Genomic DNA, 27,466 nt, shown 5'->3' with positions numbered 1-27,466 from the left:
TGCGTGCATTTCTGAGGCGGGAAGGACAGCGTGCCTTGTGGCCTCATCACAGGGCCTTAGAAATTATCTCGTCGTGTGGGCCATCGTTGTGAACAGACCGGGTGCAAGAGAGGAACGGTCGGCATATTTGCTCGTGAAAAGAAGCTACACGGAGTCTCTGAGCCTTGGTGTTGATTACCGCTCACGAATTGCCTAACGTACGTTCTTCCCGCTGCGAGAGGGCGACTTGGTGCCATTCTTTTGGGTTCGTCTACGAAGCGCCTCAATTCATAGCTCCCTCAAGACCATCTCTGGCACAGAGCTAAGTGCCAAAATACAGGAGGGATTATTTCTCTTTATTTTATCTGCCCCCTTGTATGTTTTTAAGTCTGTGTGGAGGCACCTCAATTAGAATTAGATTTAGGTTACCTCACGTCTTGATTCATCATAATTGTTGGCTTTCTGTTTCATTAAATTATTATTTATTTTATTTAATTTGCTTGTGTCCGTGTATTTGTGCCGTCCTGGTGAAGGGCTTAACTGTTTTCCCGCACGCGTGCATTAATCTCCAAGAGTCTCGGCTGTAGGCCTCCAAGGGAGAAGTTTGGCTATCTATCCAGGAAGGGACACAAAAACCCCTGGACACGACAATATTAATGTTTTGGCATTCTTGTCATGTTTCAAAAACAAAGATTAATCCAATTAATCAAAGTTCCGTTGTCGAAAATTGTCAATTTTAATGGTCCACAGGAAAGAATCTATTCATCTTTCTGGGACTCAACCCAATCCAAGTACAAACTAATACTATATAAGGTGTCAAAGAATGGAGATCAGATGTTTTTAAGATAAATGCATGGAAATTTCATGCCATCCATTTCAATAAATGTGAATAGTATTGAAAACCACAAAATTATATGAACCGAGTTCATGTTTTTTTTCTGGGAACCACATCCAGTAGGCATTTCTTTCCTGCAGGTGAGTCCATTTATTAGGGTCCCAAGCCGACTAGGCTGGGTAACCTATTGTTTTTCTTCTGTTTATTTATAATTATTATTCCACTGGCAATTTTCGGGGGGTTTTTTCGTTTTAAATTCATTTTCTCGGCAGCCGTTACTCCGAATGACATTTTTCACAGTGGTATGTCTCTTTTTGTAGAATTTTTAAGTGATCATTATGATGTCATAGGTCACATGGTATGGGCGCCATCTTTTAAAAACTGAAAAACTTTGGATGTCCTTCTCTGGAACCGCTCGCTGGAAAATATTGAACCATGGCTTTGTCAAGTTCTCCGCAAGGTGTATAAATAGTGTTCACCATGATGTCATTGGTGCCTTCATTATGAAACATTTGATGAGTACAACGCTGTATCTGAAAAATTTGAAATTTCTTCAGCATCATCTATGCAACAACTTACGAGAGAGAAAAAAAAAATGATGCCATAGGTCACATGGTTCGGCAGCCATATTGTTTAAAAAATAAAAATAAAAATAAAAACTTTTTAAAAATCTCTGAAACAGCTGAACAGATTGAAGCGAAACTTTTAACACATGTTCCCAAAGACATGGGTATACAAGTTTGGTAATGACTAAATGATAGGTCACATGGTTTGGTGGCTATATTGGATTTTAAAAATCTTCTTCTCCAGAATGGCTGGACAGATCAAAATGAAGCTTCACATACACCTTGAAGACTTGGGGATACAAGTTTGTTAATGAATAATTGATAGGTTACGTGGTTTGGCAGCCATATTGGATTGAAGAAAAATATTAAATTATGTTTTCTCTCGAACCATTTATCCTATCAAAGCGAAACTTTGCTGCATTACAGGGTAAAATTATGTCACAGGTCACGTGGTTTGGTAGCCTTCTTGGATAGACAAATGTACCTTATCTGATTAACATGAAACACCACAAGCATGATCCACTACCCAATTAGAGGCAGAATCTAAATTTAAGATATCATAGGTCATGTGGTTTGGCAGCCATGATGGATTGAAAATAAAACAAGGACAAATGTGTCCAAGAGCAGCGTCCTAAAGGTTTTGTCGGCTAAAAAAAAAAAAAAAAAAATTAAAAAACAACTTCCGATACTTTGTCACGTGCCTTGATTAAGCCCATAGCGAGACCCGTCAAAATGTATTTACGTATTTACGATATATCGTGTATTTATGAAATAAATAGTGTATTTACGAAATTACAATATGATAAATGAAACAATCTTTAAATAGTAACGTGAACTTTTCGAAACTTTAAAGCAAATGTCCGAATATATTTAAAGGTTCATGATAGACGCTCTCAAAAGGCACCGTCAATGCGAGGATGTGTACATGTGCTTAGTATTTAAGGAGATCCGGATCTTGTATATGCAAGAGCCGAGTCCTAGAGGTTAAGGTTTTGTCTTCACAAGAAGAAGAAGAAGAAGAAGAAGAAGAAGAAGAAGAAGAAGAAGAAGAACAACAACAACAACAACGCTGAGCTCTCTATGAGCAGCGTTCGCAAGGCGAGACGCTGCTAAAAACTTTAAACATCTCCAGAATGGCTTTCCAGATCAAGGCGAAACTTTACAAGTGTGACCGCCTATGCATGACGAACAAAAACTTCCCAACCTTTTTTGATATAGGTCGCATGGTTTGGCAGCCATATTGGATTGAAAGAAAATATTAAATAATGTTTCCTCTGGAACCGCTTCATCAATCAAAGTGAAACTTCAGAATTATAATCCATTATAGAAGCGGAACGTATATTTTAAATTTCAACTCGATTGGCCACATGGTTTGGCAGCCATATTGGATTGAAGGAAAATATTAAATAATCTTTTCTCTGGAACCGCTTCATCAATCAACATAAAACTTCACAATTATGATGTAGTAGACATGTGGAATGTATGTTTTAAATTTTAATCCGATTGGCCACATGGTCTGGCAGCCAAAATTATTTAATTGTTTGTATATGAGAACTTTTAGAATTCTGTTTTTTAAATTAGGCTCACTTGGCTGTGCCTGGATGGGTTTGAAGGTCGAGGAGTAGCCATTCAATTGAAACTGATGATGGTCCAAGATAGAAAAAGGGTTAACTGCGTACCTAATAAATAAATAGAATGTGGACTGTTTCTCGGTCCATAACTTGTCAATCCCGCATTGGAGAGAGACGTGTGGGGTCTCGTTAGAGGAGGAGGAGAAGTCCCGGTTTACCCTCTGCACCCATGGGTTCAACATTTATTACTTCGTGTTCAGCTTATTTAAACGCCAATTCAATTGATACCGTCCGACTATGTATTGGGGAAAAATGGCTAACTGCATACATAATAAATAGATTTAATGCGGCGTGTTACTATGTCCGTAACTCGTCAATCCCGTGTTGTATCAAAGCCGAATGTCTTGGTACCTGGTCATCACCGTCAGCAGTTATAAAGCAGCAGTTCTAGTGGGGTTTTTTTTAGTTCACAGTGGAATGGTTGTTGATATGGAATAGCTGGCATATTTTCTATCACCGATAGGACATGCATGAGTCGTGCGAAAAAACAAAGTTCGGTCAATCAGTCCAACAATTACAGATGAAAGCAAAAGACTATATGAAAGTGGTGCATCTTTGATATGCAGTGTAAGTAACTTGTGGTGCAGAGATAGCAACTCGAGCTGCACTCGAGTCACAAATCTTGTGATTTGAGACTTGACTTGAGACTTGAGCTTGTGGACTTGTTGACAATGGTGATGAATGAACAAACCCTTTCTTTATCAAAAAATATATATCTCAGTGATATGTTTGTGACTAATTTTCATTCGATGTGTGGTAAGATGTGGTTATATTTATAAACAGACTGCCAGAGTCGCACGTCAAAGGGAGCACAAACTTGGTGAATGGATCATGCCGAGCTTACAAAAGATATTAGTTATACACCGTCCAAAGTGCCGTTGAGCTCCGAGCATCCGATCGCACATACATATAATGAAGTAAAAGGAGAAAAATTATGGAGAAAAGCAAGTGGAGGTCCAGTATCTTTCATTACATGGATTCTACGTCCTTGAATTCAGTAGGCATGTATGCTGTATGGCGTAGGCCTACTTTATGGCATTATAGCTGCTGCTCGGTTCTTCCCCAATAAGTTTCTTCCATGTTTTTTGTTTTTGGTCAACACTAGACGACCCGTGAACACGTTGGGTTCCCGTTGTGACAGCGGTTGATAAAAAAATCATTTAAAGAAGAGAAAAAAGATAGCTCCAGCAAACTATACCGCTGAGGTTGTTTGCATTGATCAAATTCTCCCGAAGAGTACTTGACTGAATCGGGAATTGTTTTTAAATAATTTTTTTCGTTGCCCAATTTGAACGAAACTTGATACTGCACACCTCAGGAGAATGGTGAGTAAGGTGGGCCTATAATTTTTGCGCTATTGTGTACTGTTTTGGCTGTATTTTGGGAACCTACATACATACATAAACTAGAGGGGGAGCACTCGGTAGAGTGCAAAACCTCCGCCGCCAATACTGCTGGGTCACTTAAGTGAACCTGATATCCGATTCATTGTAGGTCAAAACGGATCAGACTCTACTGCATCGCGATTGAATAAACTAAACTAGATCAACGCGCATGCAGAAATGCCCAAAAAATAAAATCTAAATTTTTTTGAAAAAAAAGTTGCAAATTTTTTTTTTCCTCTAACAAATTTTTTTTGGGGGTTGGAAATCACTTAAAACATGTAGAAATGCAAAAAATAAAATCAAATATTTTTCAAATAAAATCGAATTTTTTTTGAAAAAAAGTTGCAAAATTTTCTAAGTTTTTTTTTTGGACCAAGCCCAAAATTTAATGGCATGATCCTTGGACCATACCTAATCCCCCCACCAAGTTTCGTCGAAATCTGTCCAGGGGTTTTTCCGTAATACTGTTCACAAAGAAACAGACAAGGGTGAAAACATTAACCTCCATCCATCTTTGATGGCGGAGGTTTATAAATATGTACTGTACATATATATATATATATATATATATGTACATATATATATATATATATATATATATATATATATATATATATATATACATACACACACGAGATGAGAGTTTTAGTAATATATGGATAGATAGATGTGTTATGGCTCATAATGGAACTAAAATACACACACACGCGCACACACACACACACACACACACACACACACACACACACACACACACACACACACACACACACACACACACACACGTTTGAGCTTTGAGTGGACGTTCTTACCAGTACACCGTCATGACTGAGCGTCACTGCAGAGCTTGCTGATCCTCTCTGCACATGCGCGTTTAACTTTGCTGGGTTGCTAGATTTGAAAAGTGGAAATATTGTATTGGAACCTCAAAATTATCGTATTTTCAGAAAAATTATCGTATGGATTCCATCGAACCACGCGAAAAAAGAAATTTTCACCAGCGTTAACCCGCAATTCACAGCGACATTTCAATTTTCAACCGTCGACCATCTCAGATTTGGAGCGTCATTCTAGAAACGGTCATTCCTGTTACTTCCTGATTTTCCCTTACTGTACACAGCCTCTGCTGTGCTCGTTTTTCCCATTATGAACGCGTCTATGCATGAGAGTTATTTAATAACACCTTAGCGATATAAACAGCCTTAAAAAAAATAAAAATAAAAAACATGGAAGCAGATTGTTCAATATTATGTACCACCTTAGAATAAAACAATCAAAATATCCTTATATCAAAATATTGTTTCGGATCTGGAAACCATTTGCATTCAACATACAAATGTCCCAAAAGTCGGTTATGTCGTTAAGTATGTGTGTAGTCAGATCCCTTTCCTTTTGTCTCGTGGGAGAATCAAAGGCGTGCGTTTTGATTTCTTTTTAGTTAGGTTATTAAATCTTTACATCGAACGAACAACCAACAACCATTCCATTCCCCATCACAATCCACTACCCACCTACTGTCTACAAGCACTCTGACTTGCCAAGGCAGGGTCTTGCAGCCGTTCCTTGCCACTTCCACCAACGTTCCTTCCACAAACGTTGTAACTCTTGCACGACGGCCTGTGCAACATTGATACTGTTACTCGTCAAGTATGAACCCACGTGGAAGACTGGCTGGGGTTTCCCGGCAGGGGCCGTGGCAGCGTTGATACTGTTACTCGTCGAGTGTGGGCCCGCGTGGAGGAGTGGCTGGGGTTTGCCGGCAGGGGCCAAGGCTCTCCCCAGAAAGGTGGGCCGTAGGACCTGTCCAATCAGAGGTGGACAGCGAGGTGTGTTCACCAAGGCCCCTCCCCGCTGAGGGAGGTCCATACATTCCCGAGCACTCTCTGAGGCAGGTGGTCTTTTTGAGGTCTTGGAGAGTCTTATTGGGGTCTTGGAGAGTCTTTTAAAAGTTCTTTTGAAGAGTTCTTGGTGGGCGTCGAACGTGTCTCTGCTGGCCCTTTACGAGGAAGGGAAGAGCGACCCGACCCCCCTCCGTGGACCCCAGACATTCACCACCCGAGCTCCACCACAAACCTCGAGTCCCACACGTGCGGCTGGGGATCAAACCAGCAACCATTGTCAGGTGCCGCATTGCGGAGCATGCCCTTTCTCCGATGGCCAGGTACCCAACCGAACTCTGACCCCGAGCTCCACCACGAACCTCGAGTCCCACACGTGCGACTGGCGACCAAACCAGCGACCATTGCCAGGTGCCGCATTGCGGAGCATGCCCTTTCTCCGACGGCTAGGTACCCAACCAAACTCTGACCCCCAGCTTGTCTCTTTCCTCGGCTGCAAGGGTCCAATAAAGGACTCTGGGTTTCTTTTCAATGTGTGTGTGTGTGTGTGTGTGTGTGTGTGTGTGTGTGTGTGTGTGTGTGTGTGTGTGTGTGTGTGTGTGTGTGTGTGTGTGTGTGTGTGTGTGTGTGTGTGTCTGCGTGTGGGCTCGTCTTTAAGTAAAACTGAAAAAGTGTTTTTGGATCATTGTAAATACTTCTTGCATATTCGCGTCAAGTCTTGCTTTGTGTCTTCATTTACTGTAAATAAAACTTTTTAGACATGCCCCCAGTTCATTTCCGTCCCTTCTTGCATTGGTCCAGCATGGTTCGGATCTGAGTTAAGCCGGGGTTTTATACCCGATAATCCGTTAATTCTCGCCGGCATGGCTTTGGCAGTTTCCGCTCGGCTGCACCCAAACCAGAGTCGGTGGTTGGTAGTTGGAACTCTACCACAAGACCTGGTTCGAGCAAGACGTGCCGAGGGCATGGTTTCCCCAGAACTCAAAATCGCGTCGTTAATTAGGTAAATTGGTTATAGAGAAATAGACCCTACGCTCAGTGTGACCACTCCTCATTTTCATAAATGCTAAAGGCGAGCCAATGAAAAAAAGCCAAGAATTCACAAGGTTTCGGAAAAGCAATGATAATAGAAATCCTATACGCCAAGAAAACCTATAGAAAACCAAGACGCCAAGTTGAACAACGAATAGCCAAGATCTTGTGAAAAAAGCCAAGGAGTGGTCACACTGCCGATGATATGCAGTTGAGATATTGGCGACCACGGTCGGTTAAACGACCCGCCAGCTCACGGAGTTATCCGAGCGACGGCCTACAATTCTGGGGAGTCTGGTGGGAGACGACGCAAGCTTTCCCCACCTAGTGGTCGTTCTCGCCACAACCCCCGGCCCACGACAATATTAAAGGGGGAAATTATTATATTTTCGGAAAGAGGAGATAAACACGATGTTACATGATAACTTTCATCATTCTGTGACGTCATATTGTGGAAAGTTGAGCTCGACTGAAATGTCACAAAAAATGCAGTAAAGTTAATGCAGACAATTTCAACTATGGATTGCCAGAGGCACATTTGAAAGCATTGTTTTAAAACATAAATTAATAATTTAAAATACATTTTTAGGTTACTTTTTGTTGAGGAAATAGATTCTGACCATAGCTGGATGATTCGTTAGCTTATTTAATGAGTAAATCATGTTTAAAATAATCAATTTTTCTCCTTATTTATGCTCTAATTCATTTTAAAAAAATTGTCGTAGACAAACATACGACCACTTCTGAACTCATTGCATTTACCGACACAGTGATGGCATCTGTTTTTTTAATATCACCAAAATGACGAAACCCTAATCCTAGCACTCACCCTAATTTGACGTGTGCACATCCACGGTCCACGTGCTCGGAAGTCGGAACTCAGGAGTGACATGTGTGCATTGCTTTGCTGAGTTGCTCTAAGTGCACGTGCTTACGTGTTGTTACCCCTGAATTAAAAATGCTGTGTGAGGTGTGACTGAGAAGATCATAATCTGCTCAGCAGACTGAGAAAAATGTGATGAAATTGAAACTGAAAATTGAAGGTCGAGTTGTTTATTTTTTGGAATTGCCAGAATTATCATACATCATGCAAGAGTTTGAATTATCATACAAATACGATACTTATCAGACATCTGGCATCCATGTCACTTTGTTGTTGGTTACATAGCGGAGATTCCGAGGGTGATCTTATTTGATTGCAAACATTTGAATCACCAACCTTCCATATTCAGAGCGGAATCACCAAGATTCATGACACGCAAAAGACAGTCTGGTTACAGAGTTTCGTTACCGATTGTAAACATTTTGGTCACCAAATGTAACTATTACACCACCAAGTCTGGTAAGCGAGTTTGACTTAAAGCAATGAAACTTTGTCATATTTATTTTTTCCATGTCATTTATTTTACAGAGTAAACATTTCCTAAAAAAATCATCAAGCTCATATAAACAACCAGCTCATGACTCGTGTAAAGCTTTTGAATGTTAAATTACACGTAACCAAGGTCTATCTATGATATAAATGACATTATGACATGACAATTCACTTGAGACTTACCTTAATAGACTTGAGACTCACTTGAGACTTGGCTCAGGTGACCTGTTGGCATCTCTGTTGTGGTGTCAGAGCATGGGATAATGATGGAGTAGTTCATAATATATAAGGTGGCCAAAAAGTCAGAAGCCACAGAGTTCATCTATAGTATATATTGTTGTGGTTACCAAATTCGCAAACCACCATTCAGGTCCCTTAGGTGAGATATCTCGGTAAGTACATGTGTAGTTAGGCCCAAACCCGTTGTCTAGTGGGAATACATGTCATTTATGCGTGCTGCGACTCTTCAGGATAGCCGTTTTTCTTTTACTATCTTTAATTTGGACCAACCGCCATTGTTACAACCACAACATCAACCACCCACCGCGGCGCCGCTTCACGTCACACCTCGCAACCGTCGCATCGCCACCGTTCTTGCGCCGCTTGTGGGTACCGGTGTTGGACTCGTGCAGGGCGCGCGCCGAACAGCGTGTACAAAACCACGGATTTTCCACTTCAAAAACGGATCAAAAACGACACACGCCCACTTTTGTTCCGTCCAATCGGTGAGCGAGGGGCGATTTGGCCCCGCCTCCAGGGCGTTGGAGGGCGGTCGCTATATGCAAATTTATGGATCAAAAAGCATTCACGCCCACTTTTTCTCAGGCCAATGGGGAGCGAGGTGAAAGGTCGAAGGCAGGGGGTCAAAGATGAGAGAGCGAAGCCACGGGGCTTATATAAGCGACCGTGTTCGTCAGTCAAGGGAATAAGGAGTTAAGACTTCGCGGGCGGTGGAGTTGGGAAGAAGAAGAAGCAAGAAGGAGTTGGTCGTCGTCGTGTGCGTTGGAGTCGGAGCAAAAGGGGACGGAGCTGTGAAGAGGCGGCGAGGGCAGACGAGGGGGTGCTCGCGTCGTGCAGGGAGCTGCACACCAGGGAGGCCGACGGCGCGACCTGGCCGAGGTGGAGACGCTCGTCGCGGGACTCGAGGCAGAGTGGAAATCCTCTATACCCCGAGCATCAGCAACCCCCTCCTGTTTCCCCCCGCGCTGAGATAGTGCGACCAAGGGGGCCCCTTTCCCACCCCCTACCAGACACTGCCCACGAGGCCCGCGGAGTTGAGGCACCATCGCCGCTCCGCGTCTCATCACCAGACGGGTAGGCCCGACCCGGTCTCGGCCTCAGGCCCGCCTCATCTTTGAGGGTGTTCTTTTCCTTGGTTTTGGGTATGTGTTGTCGGCGCCGTCTGTGAAGTAAAATTGTACAAGTGTTGCCGTGTGCTCGCGTAATCGGTATTAGATCTGCATTGTCGCATTTGCTTTTTGTGTAAAAATTGCATTGTGTTTCTCTTCTTTTCTATGTGCTTTTGGTGGAATTGTATATGTGCGCTTTCCGTTCATCGCGAATAAATGTGCTTTGTGTTGAACTGTTTCCCGCTTCGCTTCGTCATTTCTTTCATTGAATCCTCATCTTGCTTCACGTAAAGGGTTGGTAGTGGGCTGAATACGCCCGATAATTAATCGAACCGTCGAGGTCGACGAATAACACCGCTCGGTTATCCCGATAGTACGGAACGGGTCGCTTAAGCGGCCCGTGTCCGAAGTCGACCTGCGGCGAGGTGCGACCGCCCGGTCTACCCTCCGTGTGGGTACTTAGGTAGGTCGAATTTGGCGAGCAACCCTATCCCACGCGGGGGCTGATTGGCTCGATCGCGGTGAGACCGAAAGGTCCACCCGTGACTGGTTCCCGGCGTTAGTCCGAGAGGGTCACGACTGGATTGTCCGTCCGGTGGGCGACGTGCCGCGATTCGAGTTACGTGGCCGTCAGCACGCCGGCGGGCGTAACACTGGTGTCAGGTCGTGCGATACAAATCCATCGCCCTCCTCGCGGCACTGGTATCGGAGAACAGGAAAACGGGCTCTCCTGTCTCCGGCTAAATTCACGGGAATCGGTCCAGGGGTGAGAGAAGCGACCCCCGATTCCCTCCAAATTACGAGCGAGCGAAATTAACCCTTAAAGAGAAGCAAGATGGCGTCTCAAGGCGAGCGGGAGCCGGGGGTATTAGAAATGGATGTAGAATGTGTAGGATCCATGGCCCAGGATGGAATTCCCGTGCAGGAACATGAACTCGCCCAACTGAACCCAGAGCCCGAAATGGGTGCGGCAGCGGCCGCGGTGTATGACACCTCCCCCCCCCTCTCCACCAAAACCCTTCCCCAACCCCTGCCGAAACGGCTCACTCAAGCGCACCCGACATGGCCCAGCTATGCGCCATGCTGGCGGCAATGGCAGCGAAGATGAATGCGAACATGAACAAGCAAATGGACGAAGTAAAAACGAGGATGGATGCGAATACACAACAAATAAATGCGGATATGAAAGGCATGAACGAAAAGATGGATGCGTATACACAAAAGATGGAAACAAATATGAAGGAAGAAACTAAAAAGCTGCGGGGTGAGACGCAGAACATGGGCCGAAGCCTGCAGGCGGGCATGAAGGCCGTGACTAGGGACATCAAAATGGCGACTCCACGTGTAGAAGCGAACGAGCTGGAAGGGGGTGCAACGGCTGACAGGCCCGCGGTGGAGGCGGGTGAAAAAATAATTCAGGGGGCGTGTTGGGCGATGGTCGTGACAGAGGAATCGACGGTGACCAAAAGGGAAAAATTAAATGGGGAGACCAAAACGTGTGAGACGAGACACGAGGTGACGACGACAGAAACTTATAAATGTATAGAGACACGGGAGATAGAAAAAATAGAGGAGAGACAACACGATGAAGACGGGGTAAGTGACGCACACACACACACGGAGGTAGTGGAGGACAATGGGGTTGAGCTCGCGGAGCGTGTAGAGACCCAGTGCGAGCACCTGGATGGCCTCCTCCAGGAACGAGGGGAGGGAGTCTGCCCCCTTGAGGCGAGTCACGACCAGGTGAGTTCGGTCGTGCTTTGCGAGGTTGAGGGGACGGGTGCTGTGGACAGGTGCACGGAGAGCTTGGGGGGTATAGAGGCCCCGGAGACCCTTGTGGGGACACGAATCCCCAGTGTGGTTGTCCCTGTGTGTGTGGTGCAAGGTGTGAGTGCGTCCCCGTGTGTGGAAGTGACCCCGTGTGTGAGTGGTGAGGTGGCGATTGTGCCAGAGTACGTGCTTCCCAGCACGCCGTGTGTGGATGAGGCACCGTGTGTGGAAGAGGCCGTGTGTGTGGATGAAACGGCCTGTGTGAGTGAGGCACCACGAGTGAGTGAAAGGCCACGAGTGCGTGGAGCCACGTGTGCGAGGGAGGTAATGGCATGCGTGAGTGAACGGCCGAGTGCAAGGGAGACCGTGTGTGTGAGAGAGCGGTATGTGAGGGAGATGTCGGTTGGCATGCGGGATCACGCAGCCGCGTCTCCCGGGGTGAATGTAACGGAATGAAGTGTGAGCGTCGTAACACGCAGGTGTGCGTGGGTTGAATGGAGACGACGACGGAGACATGTAAGGAAAGAAAGCCGAGTAGCGGCTGTAGTTGTTTCGGGGACCGTGCCGGGTTCACCCAGCAGTGAGCACGCGGTTCGTGCTGTGCAACGCACGAGACCGCCACGTGCTCGCTTGCGAGAGTGAAGTCCCGGTCCGGAAACGCACGCGGTGGATTTGCCGATCCCGCGGACGGACAAAGTTTAGGCAGGTAAATGGATTTGGACCGGACGGGTTCTCCACGCGATCGTGTGTGTTAAGCTCCAACGGGCAAAGCACATGTGTTCGCGTGGGGAACCCCTCGAGACGTGGGGCTTGTGTTTTTTTTACGCGCACGGTGACGCCATGGCTGCACGTGGGGTTGGAATCCGGCAGGAGGGGTATCTCTGCCGGATGGTACCGTCCAAGGAGGGACGAGGAACACGTGCAGCTGCATGACGTCACGGGCAGGTGCAAAGTGCGCGAGTTGCCGCGCTGGTGATGCGCATGGAAAAAAAAAAAAAAAAAAAAAAAAAGCAAGCCTCACTTTCGGGTGCACAGGATTCCTGGGCAAGGGGTGGAAGACCCCCTTACCCGGGGCACAGGATGGAAACTAGTTAGGGGGAAGGGTTAGCTTAGCTAGACCGACTTCATGGGGCAGGGGTAAATCCTCATGGAGTCCGTGGAATGGATGAGTTAGAGGGATTGTAGCGAGATTTAGGTTGGGAAATTGATTAATGGGACATTTGAGAACATGGACAGACTTGTGAATGTGTAGAGGGGACGTAGCTTAGCTACGTAGTGTTAAAAGGAACGTGCTATAGTGTAAGGGATGACGTGGGAGCACAAGTTAGTTAGGGGAGGTAGTTGGAAGGATGGCAGAGTTCAGTGGTGTGTGTGTTGAAGAGTTGGTGAGTGAAGTGGAAGCATGTGCTTGGTGAGTGAGTGAGGCCAGCGGGTCTGTGTGAGTGGAGCGAATGGGGAATGCATGGTGCGATGAGTGATTGGGGGGAGGAGTGACTCCCGCCCAAGGGACCCCCGGGGTCAGAGTAAAGTGAGTTAGCTGGGTTAGTCAAATTGAAAAATGGAGGTCGTTTTGTTGTTGGTGGGAGTGTAGGCTCGAAACCCGTTTGGAGGGGTGCAGGAGCCCTGTTGACGGGCTTGGGAGCGTGGCTGCGAAAGGTGAGTATCGCCGAGTGGGTACCCCGGGCACCAGGCTAGTCGGCCGCGGTAGGCCAAGGGCCCATGGGGGGCCGGGATAGCGTAGTGGGCACGGGTGCGCCTGCTTGGTGCGGGGGCCCGGGGCGCCGTTAGCCGCGTGGGCAGTGTTGTGGGCACGGGTGACCCTCGGAAAGGGGCCTGGGAGGCCAGCCTGCCACGTGTGCGTTTCAGGGGAGGTGCCATGGGGGGCACTCCCCGGTGTTAGGGAGCTGGTAGGCTCGGAGGCAGTGTAGTGCCCGGGGGTGCCATCGTCGGAGATTCGGCAGAGGGTCGTGCCTGCCAAAGGGAGCCACGTGTCCCAGCCAGGAGACCGTGTGAGGGCACGGAGTGAAAATTGGGGGGGCGAGGCCCGAAATTGTGAGGACACCAACATGGGCGACGGGAATCTGGGTTGTTAGAACCAATAGTTTAAGCGAGAGGCGCTTGTTGAAAGCCCCGGGGTAGTTTAACTGTTAAATGGATAGGGTAGATTAGGAGATGTACCCCTCCGCACCATCCATCCCCTCGCTCTCGTTGTGGGCCGCTGGACCCACTTGGGTTATAGATCGCCGAACTCTGGGGAGGCCATTCTGAGGCTTCGTTGGGCCTCGACACAGGACGTTAGCTCTCCCTTGTTCCCCTCCGGGAAGGGAACGTAGGGGTTGGGAGTAGGCTAGGTGACAGGATAGGTTAGCCGAACAAAGACGATAAAGGGGGTTAGGGGACGATTTATAGTGGGGAAGTAAAAAAAAAAAAAAAAAAAAAAATAAGTTGGGGCGAAATTGGGGTTTGGACAAATTAAGGGAGTGGGTATGTACAGTGACAGGCAAAGGCGATAGGTTGGGAGGGAGACAGGTAGGTAGGTCCGAGCCCGCCTTCCGAGTGGCCAGCACCACCGCACTCCCTCCACCAACCTCCACTGAACGGCAAAGGCTGGCCACTTCATCGGCTGGCCGTGTTTTGCTTCAAGGCGGAGGCCGGCCAACTTCAGCCGGCTGGCTGTTTTTGCTGCAAGGCCTGTGCCGGCCCACTTCATCTGCCGGCTGGCTGTTTTTCTTCAAGGCCTGTGCCGGCCAGTTCATCTGCCGGCTGTGTTTGCCTGCAGCGGCTTTCTTCTTCGGCGGGCTGTGTTTGCCTGCTGCCTTTGCCATGCCATGCCCACTGCCCACGTTCACCAGCCCCGTTCAATTTTGCTTTGCCCCCCCCCCCCCCTGTTCATTTCCATGTGCGCCAGGATCCGCAAGGCAACAGTTTGCAAGCTGCGAGAACTGCCCCGTTGGCAGCTACAACACGGGCCTGCAGTGGCGGCCCGTGCACCGTGTTTGCGTCCATCCAGTCATCCATCCATTCGTTGTGTTCATTGCGTGTGCCACTTGAGCTGGCACGGAGACTGCATTTGTGCAGCCCATGCACCGTTGTGGTTCACTGAGTTCAATTCAAACCATTCATCCATCCATTCGTTGTGTTCATTGCGTGTGCCACTTGAGCTGGCACGGAGACTACGTTTGTGCAGCCCATGCACCGTTGTGGTTCACTGCGTTCAGTTCAAAAGGGAAGGCCTTGGACTGCGTGTGAGCAGCCAGCCACGTTCCCTGTCACCTGCATTGTTTTGAGCCAGAGACTGCATGCGAGCAGCCTGGCTCCCTGCTAACTGCTTTTCTTTTGCAGAGTTCAATGATCCTGGGCCATGGTTTAGTGTAAAATTTGTAAGTTAAGGTTAAGATGTACTGTAAATATGAGTGCGCCCCCGGCATGTCTGTCCTAGCGCCGGCAATTTTATTTAAGGCGTCCGTGTGAGTGAGTTTGTTTAGGTAGTTACGCAGCCCTCAGGTTATTTATTTTGGGGACACGAATACCATGAATGTCACACTCAGGGGTCCGTAGGTAAAATGTACTAGGGGAAAACTACACATGATGGCACACGAAAATTTGACGACTCGGGACGAGTCGGTAAAAAGGGGAGGGGGTAGTGTTGTGGTTACCAAATTCGCAAACCACCATTCAGGTCCCTTAGGTGAGATATCTCGGTAAGTACATGTGTAGTTAGGCCCAAACCCGTTGTCTAGTGGGAATACATGTCATTTATGCGTGCTGCGACTCTTCAGGATAGCCGTTTTTCTTTTACTATCTTTAATTTGGACCAACCGCCATTGTTACAACCACAACATCAACCACCCACCGCGGCGCCGCTTCACGTCACACCTCGCAACCGTCGCATCGCCACCGTTCTTGCGCCGCTTGTGGGTACCGGTGTTGGACTCGTGCAGGGCGCGCGCCGAACAGCGTGTACAAAACCACGGATTTTCCACTTCAAAAACGGATCAAAAACGACACACGCCCACTTTTGTTCCGTCCAATCGGTGAGCGAGGGGCAATTTGGCCCCGCCTCCAGGGCGTTGGAGGGCGGTCGCTATATGCAAATTTATGGATCAAAAAGCATTCACGCCCACTTTTTCTCGGGCCAATGGGGAGCGAGGTGAAAGGTCGAAGGCAGGGGGTCAAAGATGAGAGAGCGAAGCCACGGGGCTTATATAAGCGACCGTGTTCGTCAGTCAAGGGAATAAGGAGTTAAGACTTCGCGGGCGGTGGAGTTGGGAAGAAGAAGAAGCAAGAAGGAGTTGGTCGTCGTCGTGTGCGTTGGAGTCGGAGCAAAAGGGGACGGAGCTGTGGAGAGGCGGCGAGGGCAGACGAGGGGGTGCTCGCGTCGTGCAGGGAGCTGCACACCAGGGAGGCCGACGGCGCGACCTGGCCGAGGTGGAGACGCTCGTCGCGGGACTCGAGGCAGAGTGGAAATCCTCTATACCCCGAGCATCAGCAACCCCCTCCTGTTTCCCCCCGCGCTGAGATAGTGCGACCAAGGGGGCCCCTTTCCCACCCCCTACCAGACACTGCCCGCGAGGCCCGCGGAGTTGAGGCACCATCGCCGCTCCGCGTCTCATCACCAGACGGGTAGGCCCGACCCGGTCTCGGCCTCAGGCCCGCCTCATCTTTGAGGGTGTTCTTTTCCTTGGTTTTGGGTATGTGTTGTCGGCGCCGTCTGTGAAGTAAAATTGTATAAGTGTTGCCGTGTGCTCGCGTAATCGGTATTAGATCTGCATTGTCGCATTTGCTTTTTGTGTAAAAATTGCATTGTGTTTCTCTTCTTTTCTATGTGCTTTTGGTGGAATTGTATATGTGCGCTTTCCGTTCATCGCGAATAAATGTGCTTTGTGTTGAACTGTTTCCCGCTTCGCTTCGTCATTTCTTTCATTGAATCCTCATCTTGCTTCACGTAAAGGGTTGGTAGTGGGCTGAATACGCCCGATAATTAATCGAACCGTCGAGGTCGACGAATAACACCGCTCGGTTATCCCGATAGTACGGAACGGGTCGCTTAAGCGGCCCGTGTCCGAAGTCGACCTGCGGCGAGGTGCGACCGCCCGGTCTACCCTCCGTGTGGGTACTTAGGTAGGTCGAATTTGGCGAGCAACCCTATCCCACGCGGGGGCTGATTGGCTCGATCGCGGTGAGACCGAAAGGTCCACCCGTGACTGGTTCCCGGCGTTAGTCTGAGAGGGTCACGACTGGATTGTCCGTCCGGTGGGTGACGTGCCGCGATTTGAGTTACGTGGCCGTCAGCACGCCGGCGGGCGCGAATCCGTAACAATATATTATAAGAGAGCCATTTGTCTGTGTGTGTGTCACCATTTTTCTCAGAGATGGTTGAATGGATCTTTGTCAAACTTTCAGAGGTTCATCAGTGAGTGCCGGGAAGTGTTTTAGGGGAGGGGCGAGGGGGAGGGGTTAATCGCTCTGTCGTGCCTATACCAAGCCTTTTTTTTAGCTACGTGAAAGGTAATATTAAATGATACCCGACCACATTCCTTAGTAGGTATAGAGAAGTGTTTTAGGCCCCCACAAAAGATTACTTCAAAATGCCAACAGGATTAGGACAGCACCGGGCAATGCTGGGTACCCCAGCTGGTATTATATTAAGTAAAAAAATATTTTTAAGAACGACAAAAATGTTTTATGAAAGTAAAGATAATTGATAACCTCCGTCACCGAAAGTAGATGGAGTTTATGTTTTCACCCCTGTTTATTTGTCTGTGAGCAGCATATCTCGAAAAGTTATAGACGGATTCGGACGAAACTTAGTGGACAGGTTGAGTATTTGCCAAGGACAAACTGATTCGATTTTGGTGAAGATCTGGATCCGAGAATTTTAAAATTTATTTGAGCGATTCTTTAACATTGAGAAATGCGGCTAATATATATATATATATATATATATATATATATATATATATATATATATATATATATATATATATATATATATATAGCACGATATTTCAAAAAGTTGTGGATGGATTATGACAAAACTTGGTGGATGAGTTGGATAGGTGACAAGAACAAGCCGATTAGATTTTGGTGAAGATCCAGTTATGGATCTGGATCTGGCCTATCAATGGGATAAAAAAACGTAAACTGTTCAGCTTGGCAGAGGTATGTGCTCTACTGAGTGTGCCGTTCTCGTTATTAAGTGATGACTATGTATGTGAGATTACCACTGATGGAGTAAATTACAGTAAATGTTTGAATTGCTTGCCATTAATGTGTACCTTTCTAGTCTATGCACACATGCTGTTTGGACATCATGATGATGCACGTGGACGGTCTTGAACACCTCATGTTTCTTTGAATCAGTTAATAATTTTTCCAACAGCTCCCTGAGTAATCAGAGAGCTCTCTCTTCTCTCTCTCTCTCTCTCTTCTCTCTCTCTCTTCTCTCTCTCTTCTCTCTCTCTCTCTCACCCCCCCCCCCCTCCCCATGTGTATTTCACCAAATTTGGCAGAAATTGATTGGTTTGAAGAGGCTGGCCATCCACTCATAAAAACAATCTCCACTCTTTTATTTTTGTTAATTTTGCTGCCATCACTTCAGCTGGAAAGAAAGAAGAGGTAATTCTTCTTCTTCTTCTTCTCCTTTAACGGCCATAATTTTTCCCACGTTATTGTGGGGTTGGCCAGGGGGAGTTTTTGGCCCTGGTCTTTCACGAACTGGCTGGTCACGATCCGGCTAGTGCAGGAATTGGTAATTTGTTCATGGTGCCGGGGATATCTCGATGACTCTTCGCAAAGGACACCCAGGGGTCTTTAAAGTCCACCAACTAATGCCAGCACACGGGATGCCCAGTTTAACGAGGGACGGCACACACATTGATGAATCATTCTGCCTGTAAAACACCAGGATGACAGTTTATAGCTGTGTCAGGATTAAAACCCAGGCCAGACAGCTTATAGGTGAGTATGTGTACCTCAAAGCCACCCTGTCAGCTCAAAGAAGGGGTAATTTGTTTTATTTAGCATACAAAATGAAAAATTAATTATTGTAGTCCAAACGCCCAAATCCTATCCGGCTCCTGACATTTGGGCCATTCTCTTGTGTCTCCACAATGATATTAAAAGTATTTATAAGCGTTTAAAGCCCCAAATAATTTGTAATATTTTACTAAATGAAAACCAAGGTGGTTGACAATAAGCTTCAAGCTCACAGCAGTCAGATGCTCTGTTGATCATCATAATTTGAGATCGAAGCAAGCAGCTGCTGTTGCACATCAATAGAATGTGCATGTATTCACATCCTTTTCCTTTATTTTACCCAACTTTTATTCCAGCAATTTGCGATACTATGTGGGATCCTTCATTTCCAAAAAGTATTGGGCCAGCACACTCGAATTTGAAATGAATAGAATTGGGGTTTAACAACAAGAAGGGAATTTGATGTAGGATTCAGTCCATCATGCCTGCGCTGCACAAACACCAGATTAAATAAATCCATCAAGCTCACGACGAAATTTAATTGCGGGAATGGTAGGAGGATTGGGGATGAAAAAAGTGGCAGGTTCAGGAACATCAACGGGTTCTTAAAAAATAAATTTTAAATGTTTTTTGTAAAAAAAATTTAAGGGGGGGTGGGAGGGGAGGAGGGGGCGAATGTGGTTTTTGGTGAGGAATGTACAAACACCAATCGCATACTATGTTTTGGCGAGACCCTCTCACAGACACCACAATGACCACATGTATACAATCACCAAACCATATTCAATCTCCCTACAAGTCCTGCCAATATCCCTACACCCCGCTGTCTCCAATGCTTCGAGGTGCCGATCCAATTCCAATTGAAGCTTATCTACAGTTTCTGCTACCACTACCTTTCCACGGAGGCCATTCCAAGCATTAACTACTCTCTGAATCGCCTGACTGACTGTGTTCCCAACTGAAACCTTGGCTCATGGTGTGAGGAACCCAAGTTGAAATCCAACAAACAATATGTGTTTGCAAATTGTCTAATAAGGTTCTTGTAATTGTTGCAAAAGAACACCGATGTCTGAGATCAATGTTTAAAAAATTTAATATTAAAAAGGAATTATTATTACTCACACTGTATAAACAATACAATACTGCGTGTGCTTAATGAAGGTGTCTTAATAATTGTGACACTTCGGACAATGCTGGACTAATGGTTTGGATGTAATACTACGGTGAGGGTCCTTTCGCCTGCAAGCATAACCAACACTGTTGTGTCTGTTCGGAATTGGTTCAAAGGAAGCACATCCAGAGCCTTCATTGTCCTGCTCAGAGCCCCAATTTAAACCCACTTGAACCACTCTCGGACACTTTGGAACGCTTTTTGAGGGTTAGAGGAGGTAGACATGTTTGCACAAACTACTCTTGACAGTGACAATGATTACAAATTAAATAACTCAGCACGTGTCTTTACTGCCACAGTATTTTTGATCTTATCATGTAGGCCTATGCTTAATTTAATTTGTCATCGACTCCAGAACATGCATATTCCATGATGTAATGTGTTGTTACTTCACAGAACCTCCATAATATTGTTATGTTTGAGGGGGGGGGTATGCATTCAAAAGGTAATTAAGATGTTTAATTAGGTATGCCATGCTGTTCGAGTTTACCAGGATCTCGATGTAATAAGTAGCAATTCAGTGGTGATAAGTTGTCTAGTAAATGTTCATTTCTTCAAGGGGGAAATGATAAATGTCACGTAATTAGATAGGGACACGGGATAGGGTAAGTGTGTCTGCGTAAACCCCTTTTTGGTATTCTCTGGAGACTGGCCGTGACGTCACAGGACAGTGCAGCGGATGGCTCCGCCCCGTGATCACGATTGGCAGAAGGCGACGGCGGTGGGCCAATAAACGGCTCGATTGAAGTGACGAGGACCAAGGATAAAAAGGTTCTGTTCGGGGTCGAAAAGGAAGAGGAAGAAGATTACAACCAAAAAGATCGTGTTTTTTTGGTGGGGAGGCTGTTGCGCGGGGAGCATCCTTGTTGTTGTGCTGATTCGATCGTGTTCTTGATCGTGTCTTGGAGCCTTGCTGAGCCTCGTGCCTCACCTTGGTTGGCTCTGGGGTTCTGCTGACTCGGAGTACGGGGTCGAACGGCGGGCGGACCTGCCTCCCTCTCCTGCTCGCAACTTGGCGCCAGAACTGGTTCCCTGGCGGCTGTGAGCAGACTTGGGCCAAGACCAGGAGGTCGACAGCACCACGGTTTCTCCTGCCCCCCTGACGAGAGCAAGGCCAGCTCGTCCGACGCCGATCCAGGGACAGTTGCGTCCACACCACGGTCCAGCCTGACCACCAGAAATAGCTACGTTTTGTGTGTGTGTGTGTGTGTGTGTGTGTGTGTGTGTGTGCGTGTGCGTGTGTGCGTGTGTGCGTGTGTGTGCTTGGCGCCTTAGAGGGATTGAGAACTGTATATTCATTGGAATTGTCTGTGTTTTTCCCCACGCCCGATCCCACACCATCCCGTCGAATCGCCCCGGATCCCTCTTCTTGCCGAGTCTTGTTATTTCTGGTAATAATTAGAAAAACAAATAAACATCATCAACTCAGTGAAAAGTGACTCGTGCCACCTTCCTCGTCCCGTTTGCGGTAGAGCGATTAGAACCGCCATGTTTGGGTTATAAATAAATAAACCGCCTCCATCGTTTCGGCTCATTCTACGTTGGCGGGACTGTTCAAGTCCCGTGGACGTCACAATATTCAATGCAAAATCAACAAAACATCAATGAATGCAAATGATGTCATGCAGAAAGGGACGAGAGAGTTCATAGAATACCTTATCGTGCAGTCCTGAGAACCAAGGACATGGGCGGTGTCTGCGAGCGGCAAATTTGATTGATTGTGTTGACGGAAAATGCCGTAATATTTTGTCCAAGTTCTGAAAAACGAAAGGGGTTTGAACGTGCTCAAAAGGCGATTTGTGTTCCACAGTGTTCAAGTAAATAATTAAATAGAAATAAAATAAAGATTTTAAAGGTTGAAGAAAAAGAAATTTCGGAAGTTTACCATTGTTGCTGCAGCATCTTTTACACCACTTTATTGAACACATTACATTAGTTTTTCATTCCTGTTGTTTGTGTCTTTAAAGACGTCCTTAAAAACCGTAAGTTTCTTGTTTGGAATGATTTTCAATTTTCTTTGATTGCCAAACAGGCAGACAGACTAAGTATCTTACTCGTCTCTGTGCTTGCGCGATCATGACAAATTCAGAGCCAAAGTACTGTTAAACTACAGCTTTTTTTCCTAATCATGCTCAAAATATAACATTTAATTTAAATTAAGTAGTTCCTCGACCACAAACTGACGTTTGTGGACTGACAGACAAAATGAACCAATTGTTTAACCATGCTTTTTGCTTTGATCGCACTGGATAATTACAATTCCATTCCTACATGTGCACCCCGGAAAGGTAGAAATCTTTGAGGGCTTTTCACCCAAATCCCAATGGCAAAAGCAAATCATATTCGACGAGTCGGCGAAAGTCTTGCTTCATTGCATCGCCAAAAATACACATCTGTATAACTGTATAAATGAATTTTCACTTTGCATGGCCAAGCTAAATGACTCGTGAAGTGCAAGCTATTGGGCTGATTAAACTAGATGGAGGAATCACTGACAGGAACAACTCCGTGCCTTTGTCCTCTCGTGGGAAATCAAAAAAAATCATAAGAGTTAGGATTGACAACTTTAGCGAGTTACAATTTGAAGGCATCATAACCCCTCATCACTCCCCCACCTCCCTCTACGTCCTCACACCCATATCATAATCATTCCTCTCATTCAATCCTCATCCAACAGATATCTCAATCCCAAATACTACTACTCTCTGGGATGTCCAGTTTTATCTCAGCACCACAAAGCAAAAATGCATTACAGTGGCCAAGATCAGTCATACATTTTGAATGAAACGCATTCAAGGGATGAATTACAGAAGTCAATCTTATTCACATCCAAGTATCAGCCAAGTTCAAGGTTTATTGTTTACAGTAGACATCACAACGTGCTCACTTGCACTCCGCCAGCTGTATTGGGGCCATTGTTCAAGGCTTGACAATGAAACTCCATATAAATTACATCTCATCGAGCATATTAATCCATTTATTAGTTAGTTGGTTTTACTTGTTTGTTTGTTTTTATATAAAATCCATCACAATGTTTTGCATCTCCATACAAATCCCAGAATAATATCCCATTGAATCCCTTATATATACAAATGTGGACAGCATATTATTTGGAGGGGGCTTTGTCGAGATATCAGTGCCGCAACTATATCTTCTTAAAAATTGTGCACCAATTAAGCATTATAGACATGTAAAATACAATAAAGGTAATTGCAAATGCACATACATCACCAACTATTCTGCTTTCGATATTATTCCATGCATCATCACACTACTTTACCCCTAATCAAGCCACACGATTTGTAAATAGATGTTTAAGCTTTGTCTTGTATACGAGTAATATATGACATACATAATATACAATTTGGTTTTTACGCCAGAATTTTCTGAGCAGTACACTTACATAAACAGGTCCCAACTGCATGGTACAGATAAAAGAAAGGATTTAATGAGTGGAAATCCATACAAATGGCATCTCGAGCACAGACAAGGAACTGTACCAGGAGTGTGATCACGCACGCGTCTGTCTCATATTTCCCAAGGTATTGCGTAAAAGCACACATGTCACAATGTGCATGCTAATGCATGCTTGGGGATATATATATATATATATATATATATATATATATATATCCCCAAGCATGCAAATTGTGACATGTGCATTTACGCAATACCTTGGGAAATATATATATATATATATATACATACATATATATATATATATATATATATATATATATATATATATATATATATACATACATACATACATACATACATACACACACACACACACACACACACACACACACACACACACACACAGGACGTATGTGCTTGATTGGGTGACTTCAGATACAATTAAGGTTGTGGACGCATGTTTGGAGGGGTGCTGAGATTGAAAGGTCGAAATATCCATGACGGATGGTTCCCAGCTGATGATCCAGATGCACATTGAATCCAGCACTCAATAAGCTTATGTATAATTACATAAAACAAACACACACACACACACACACACACACACACACACACACACACACACACACACACACTCTCACTCTCCCCCTCTCTCTCAATCCCCTCTCTATCCAGCCCCCTCCATCAATGGCCGCCAGTGTAGAGAAAGAGTAAAGCGTGATAAGCTTACCAAATTACATCCTTAATGAGTAACGTCAGTCTGGGACCAGTACGCCCCGCCCTCAGCCCATAGTGTAGCACTGCCCGTCGCGTCCCGCCGAGGCTGTCCTGCACACACAATCAAAAAAAAGGCTTTGCATCGGCTTCCTGGGAGGGGGACTGAGACTCCTGCTCCGACAAAGGGTGGAGAAAGCGGGGAGAAACCGAGGAAGCCATTCGATGACTTATTGCTTTTGAATTCACCTTGTCTACTTTGATTAAAACTGTTTTCACACCTATTTTCATCAGTGTTCAAAATGTACCCCTCCTGTATGCAAATAAACCTGCAACTCATTTGTATCCTGTCTCCTGTTTACAATTGCCCTATTGCAGCCAATATCTCGCAGCCGTGGTTCCTTCTTAACTCAGGTAAATTAATTACTCAGCTGCTTAAGTCCATGGCTTCGTATCATGATTATGTCACGTGTAATGGTCTTTGGTACAATTTTCACGCCTGTACGAGGAGTGACACTTGATTAATCATTTAGCATGAAACAGCATGTCAAACCATCTTAAAGCAATATCATCGGTGACATCTTAAGGATAATTATTTCATGAAGGTTTTTAATCACAGCCATGAGGAAATTTTGAATGTCAGTAACTTACGGGAAAAGAGAAAAAGTCAAATAACATGAAACTGAATCACAATAGTTAGTGGTGACTGGCATGCATTGATATGGCTTCCTGGATTGCTAACATCACAAATCAGAAAGAGCGAAAGTACAAGCCAGCAAATGTTCAGCACAGACAGGGAGGGCAGAGAAGATAAATGGCAAGTGCAGGAAAATACTCAAAGTATTGTGGAGAAATTGTTTGAAAAAATTAAAATAGGAATAGGAATGTCTACACATGGGATAGAAAACAAGGGATGAAGGACATAAAACCTCACAGCCCCTTTGGTTTTAGTAATTTTGCTGTACGGAGTTAAAGGGCTTGCCCATATTTACAAGATTTATGTGTATGCAAAACTGACGAGTGGTCATGTGACATACAAGAACATTTGTGACATTTGTCAAGTTTCAACAAAATCTGACCATGCACGTCCAATAAATGTTTGGGGACATGTTCGACATCAAGTTTTTTTCAACTAGAATGGCTGACAGTCGCCACCTTTGATCGCATCGACAAACAAAACGATGTACACATACATACCATCATGTGTTGTCTTTGTGCCCAGTACAAATAAAATCGGTCCACACATGTCCAAGATATAGATGCGGACGCACGCACGCACGGACACAAAAATCGAGACCAAATCCATAAGCTCCCATTTCAGACTAAGTCCAACGGGGGCTAATAATAATAATCAGCTAACTGGAAAGAGCAATCAGAGATTGCAGACCCTCCATCACCGGGACTTGTCTTGGGTGGTTTGTTTGTGTGGTGATGGTGGTGATAGTGTTTGCGTGGTGTGTAGAGTACACAATGCAATGATCACGTGAGGTTTATGTGCATACATCAGACAAACCAACCTATTCGGTTTTATTGTGTAGATTCACGTGACAATGGTATGTATTTTACAGATGAACTGTACTCAGTTTCGATACTTTCTTGATGTGTACATGTTGTAATAGTACGTACGATATAGATGCACTCAAGTACACAAACTCACATTCTAATATTGTACATACTTTACAGATGGACTCAGTTGAAAGAAAGATAAGATGCAATACTGGCAACCACCAGGTGGCGTTTGTGGCCGAGCGAGCACATTATGGGTGGACAGACTAACGGATACCCTCTGGATACACAATACCCTCTGGTGAGGGTAATTTAAATCTGGTCCAACATCTGCACAATGCTGTTCAATCCAGGCAGTTTGCATCCCCTCATGGTTATGCCATAAGGAATGCCTTAATAATCCATTTATATTTTTCTCTAATGAACCTCTTGTGCTCCCTGGTCTTACTGTTGGAGGAGTTAAACAGACATGGACATTCTTATAGTCTTTTAAAGGTAGATGCTTAGTGGGTAAGGCTAATTGAGTTTTGTTTGGCAACTTACAGCTTATCACAGCATACCTCATAGTCTGTGGCGTACGTAGTATCATTGTTTACTTCTGGTCAGAGCTTCATCTTCCCAATTTGCACCTCTGGAGAGGTGGAGGTTAAATTTCTGCCCACTATTTGACTTGATCAAGAACGACAAAAAGCAATGATTGAAGACCTAATTGTTTCACGTATCACTTGATTCATGGCTTGACGGTCTCGTACTACCACTCATTCATTCAGTCTTGTATCTCCACCTCTATCTGTCCCTTTTTCTTCTGAACCATCAATCTCTTCTCAACCTCAAATGGTTACATGCCTTGAGATTCCAATACATGCCTTGTTAACTTCCTCTAGTAAAGGCCCTGTCACACCTTGACGATTTAGCCAGCGTATGCCTGACGTATGCAAAATTTGGCTAAAACGCTGGCACACGTCGAATACGTTATGGGTAAGTTTGTATACGTTAAGAGCACGCTGGCATACGTCGTAGTACGCCGAGGTTTTAGACAAATTTTCCATGCTTGAAATTTTCCGACGTATGCCAGCGTATGGCTCACACGTTCCGCATAATGCTGGCCATAAGTTGTAGGCACGTTACGCGATCGTTGACACACGTTACTTGTAAGTTACTCGTAAGTCGAAGCAAGTCGAGGTAATGTTTAGCGTACCCGAAACTTATTTCTAACCGATGAGTAACATGTTGTAGGCACGTTACGCGATTGTTGACGCACGTCGACACACGTTACTTGTACGTTACTCATAAGTTGAAACACGTCAATGTAATGGTTAGCGTCAGTGTTCCAGACTCCCTGGTTTTTTTATTTTTATTTTTTTCTTCGGTATGACGGTGATGTTAACACTTCGATTTCTAGTGCGGTTATAATATAATAAATTAATAGGCTGCTGCTCAACGATTTAAATCATAACCGCACTAGAAATCGAAGTGTCAACATCACCGTCATACCGAAGAGAAAAATAAATAAATTAAAAAAAACCAGGGAGTCTGGAACACTGACGCTAACCATGACATTGACATGTTTTGACTTATGAGTAACGTACAAGTAACGTATGTCGACGTGTGTCAACGATCGCGTAGCGTGCCTACAACTTATGCCAGCGTATGCGGAATGTGTGTCATACGTCGAGTACGTCGAGAAATTTTCAACATGCTGAAAATTTCTCGACGTACTCGGCGTATGACGACGTATGCCAGCGTACTACAACGTATGCCGGCGTGCTATTAACGTATACAAAACTTACCCAGAACGTATTCGACGTGTGCCAGCTTGGTTCGGCAAATTTTTCATACGTCGGCATACGCTGGCTAAAACGTCAAGGTGTGACAGCGGCTTCATGTCTAGTGCGGTTATGATTTGAATCGTCGAGC

General features: G+C 45.4%; 1 long non-coding RNA gene across 2 annotated transcripts in view; it reads right to left on the bottom strand.

Moving 5' to 3' along the window:
• The window catches only part of LOC147021535 (uncharacterized), a 59,503-nt gene extending 32,766 nt beyond the window's left edge, over window positions 1-26,737 (bottom strand). The window contains exons 1-2 of one of the 2 annotated variants that reach the window (XR_015060831.1): window positions 24,060-26,737; window positions 21,565-21,666 (exon numbers count right to left, since the gene is read on the bottom strand). This is a non-coding gene — a long non-coding RNA (uncharacterized LOC147021535). Of the gene's footprint in view, window positions 1-21,564; window positions 21,667-23,312; window positions 23,490-24,059 lie in introns of those variants that run through there. The other variant, XR_015060830.1, reaches the window with a different exon arrangement.
• Between the last annotated feature and the right edge of the window lie 729 nt (window positions 26,738-27,466).

Source organism: Eptatretus burgeri, chromosome 8 (assembly GCF_056783735.1).
Source record: "Eptatretus burgeri isolate ZD-2024b chromosome 8, Ebu_testis_v1, whole genome shotgun sequence".
NCBI classification, from domain to species: domain Eukaryota; kingdom Metazoa; phylum Chordata; class Myxini; order Myxiniformes; family Myxinidae; genus Eptatretus; species Eptatretus burgeri.
This window is presented reverse-complemented; position numbering and strand designations above follow the sequence as displayed.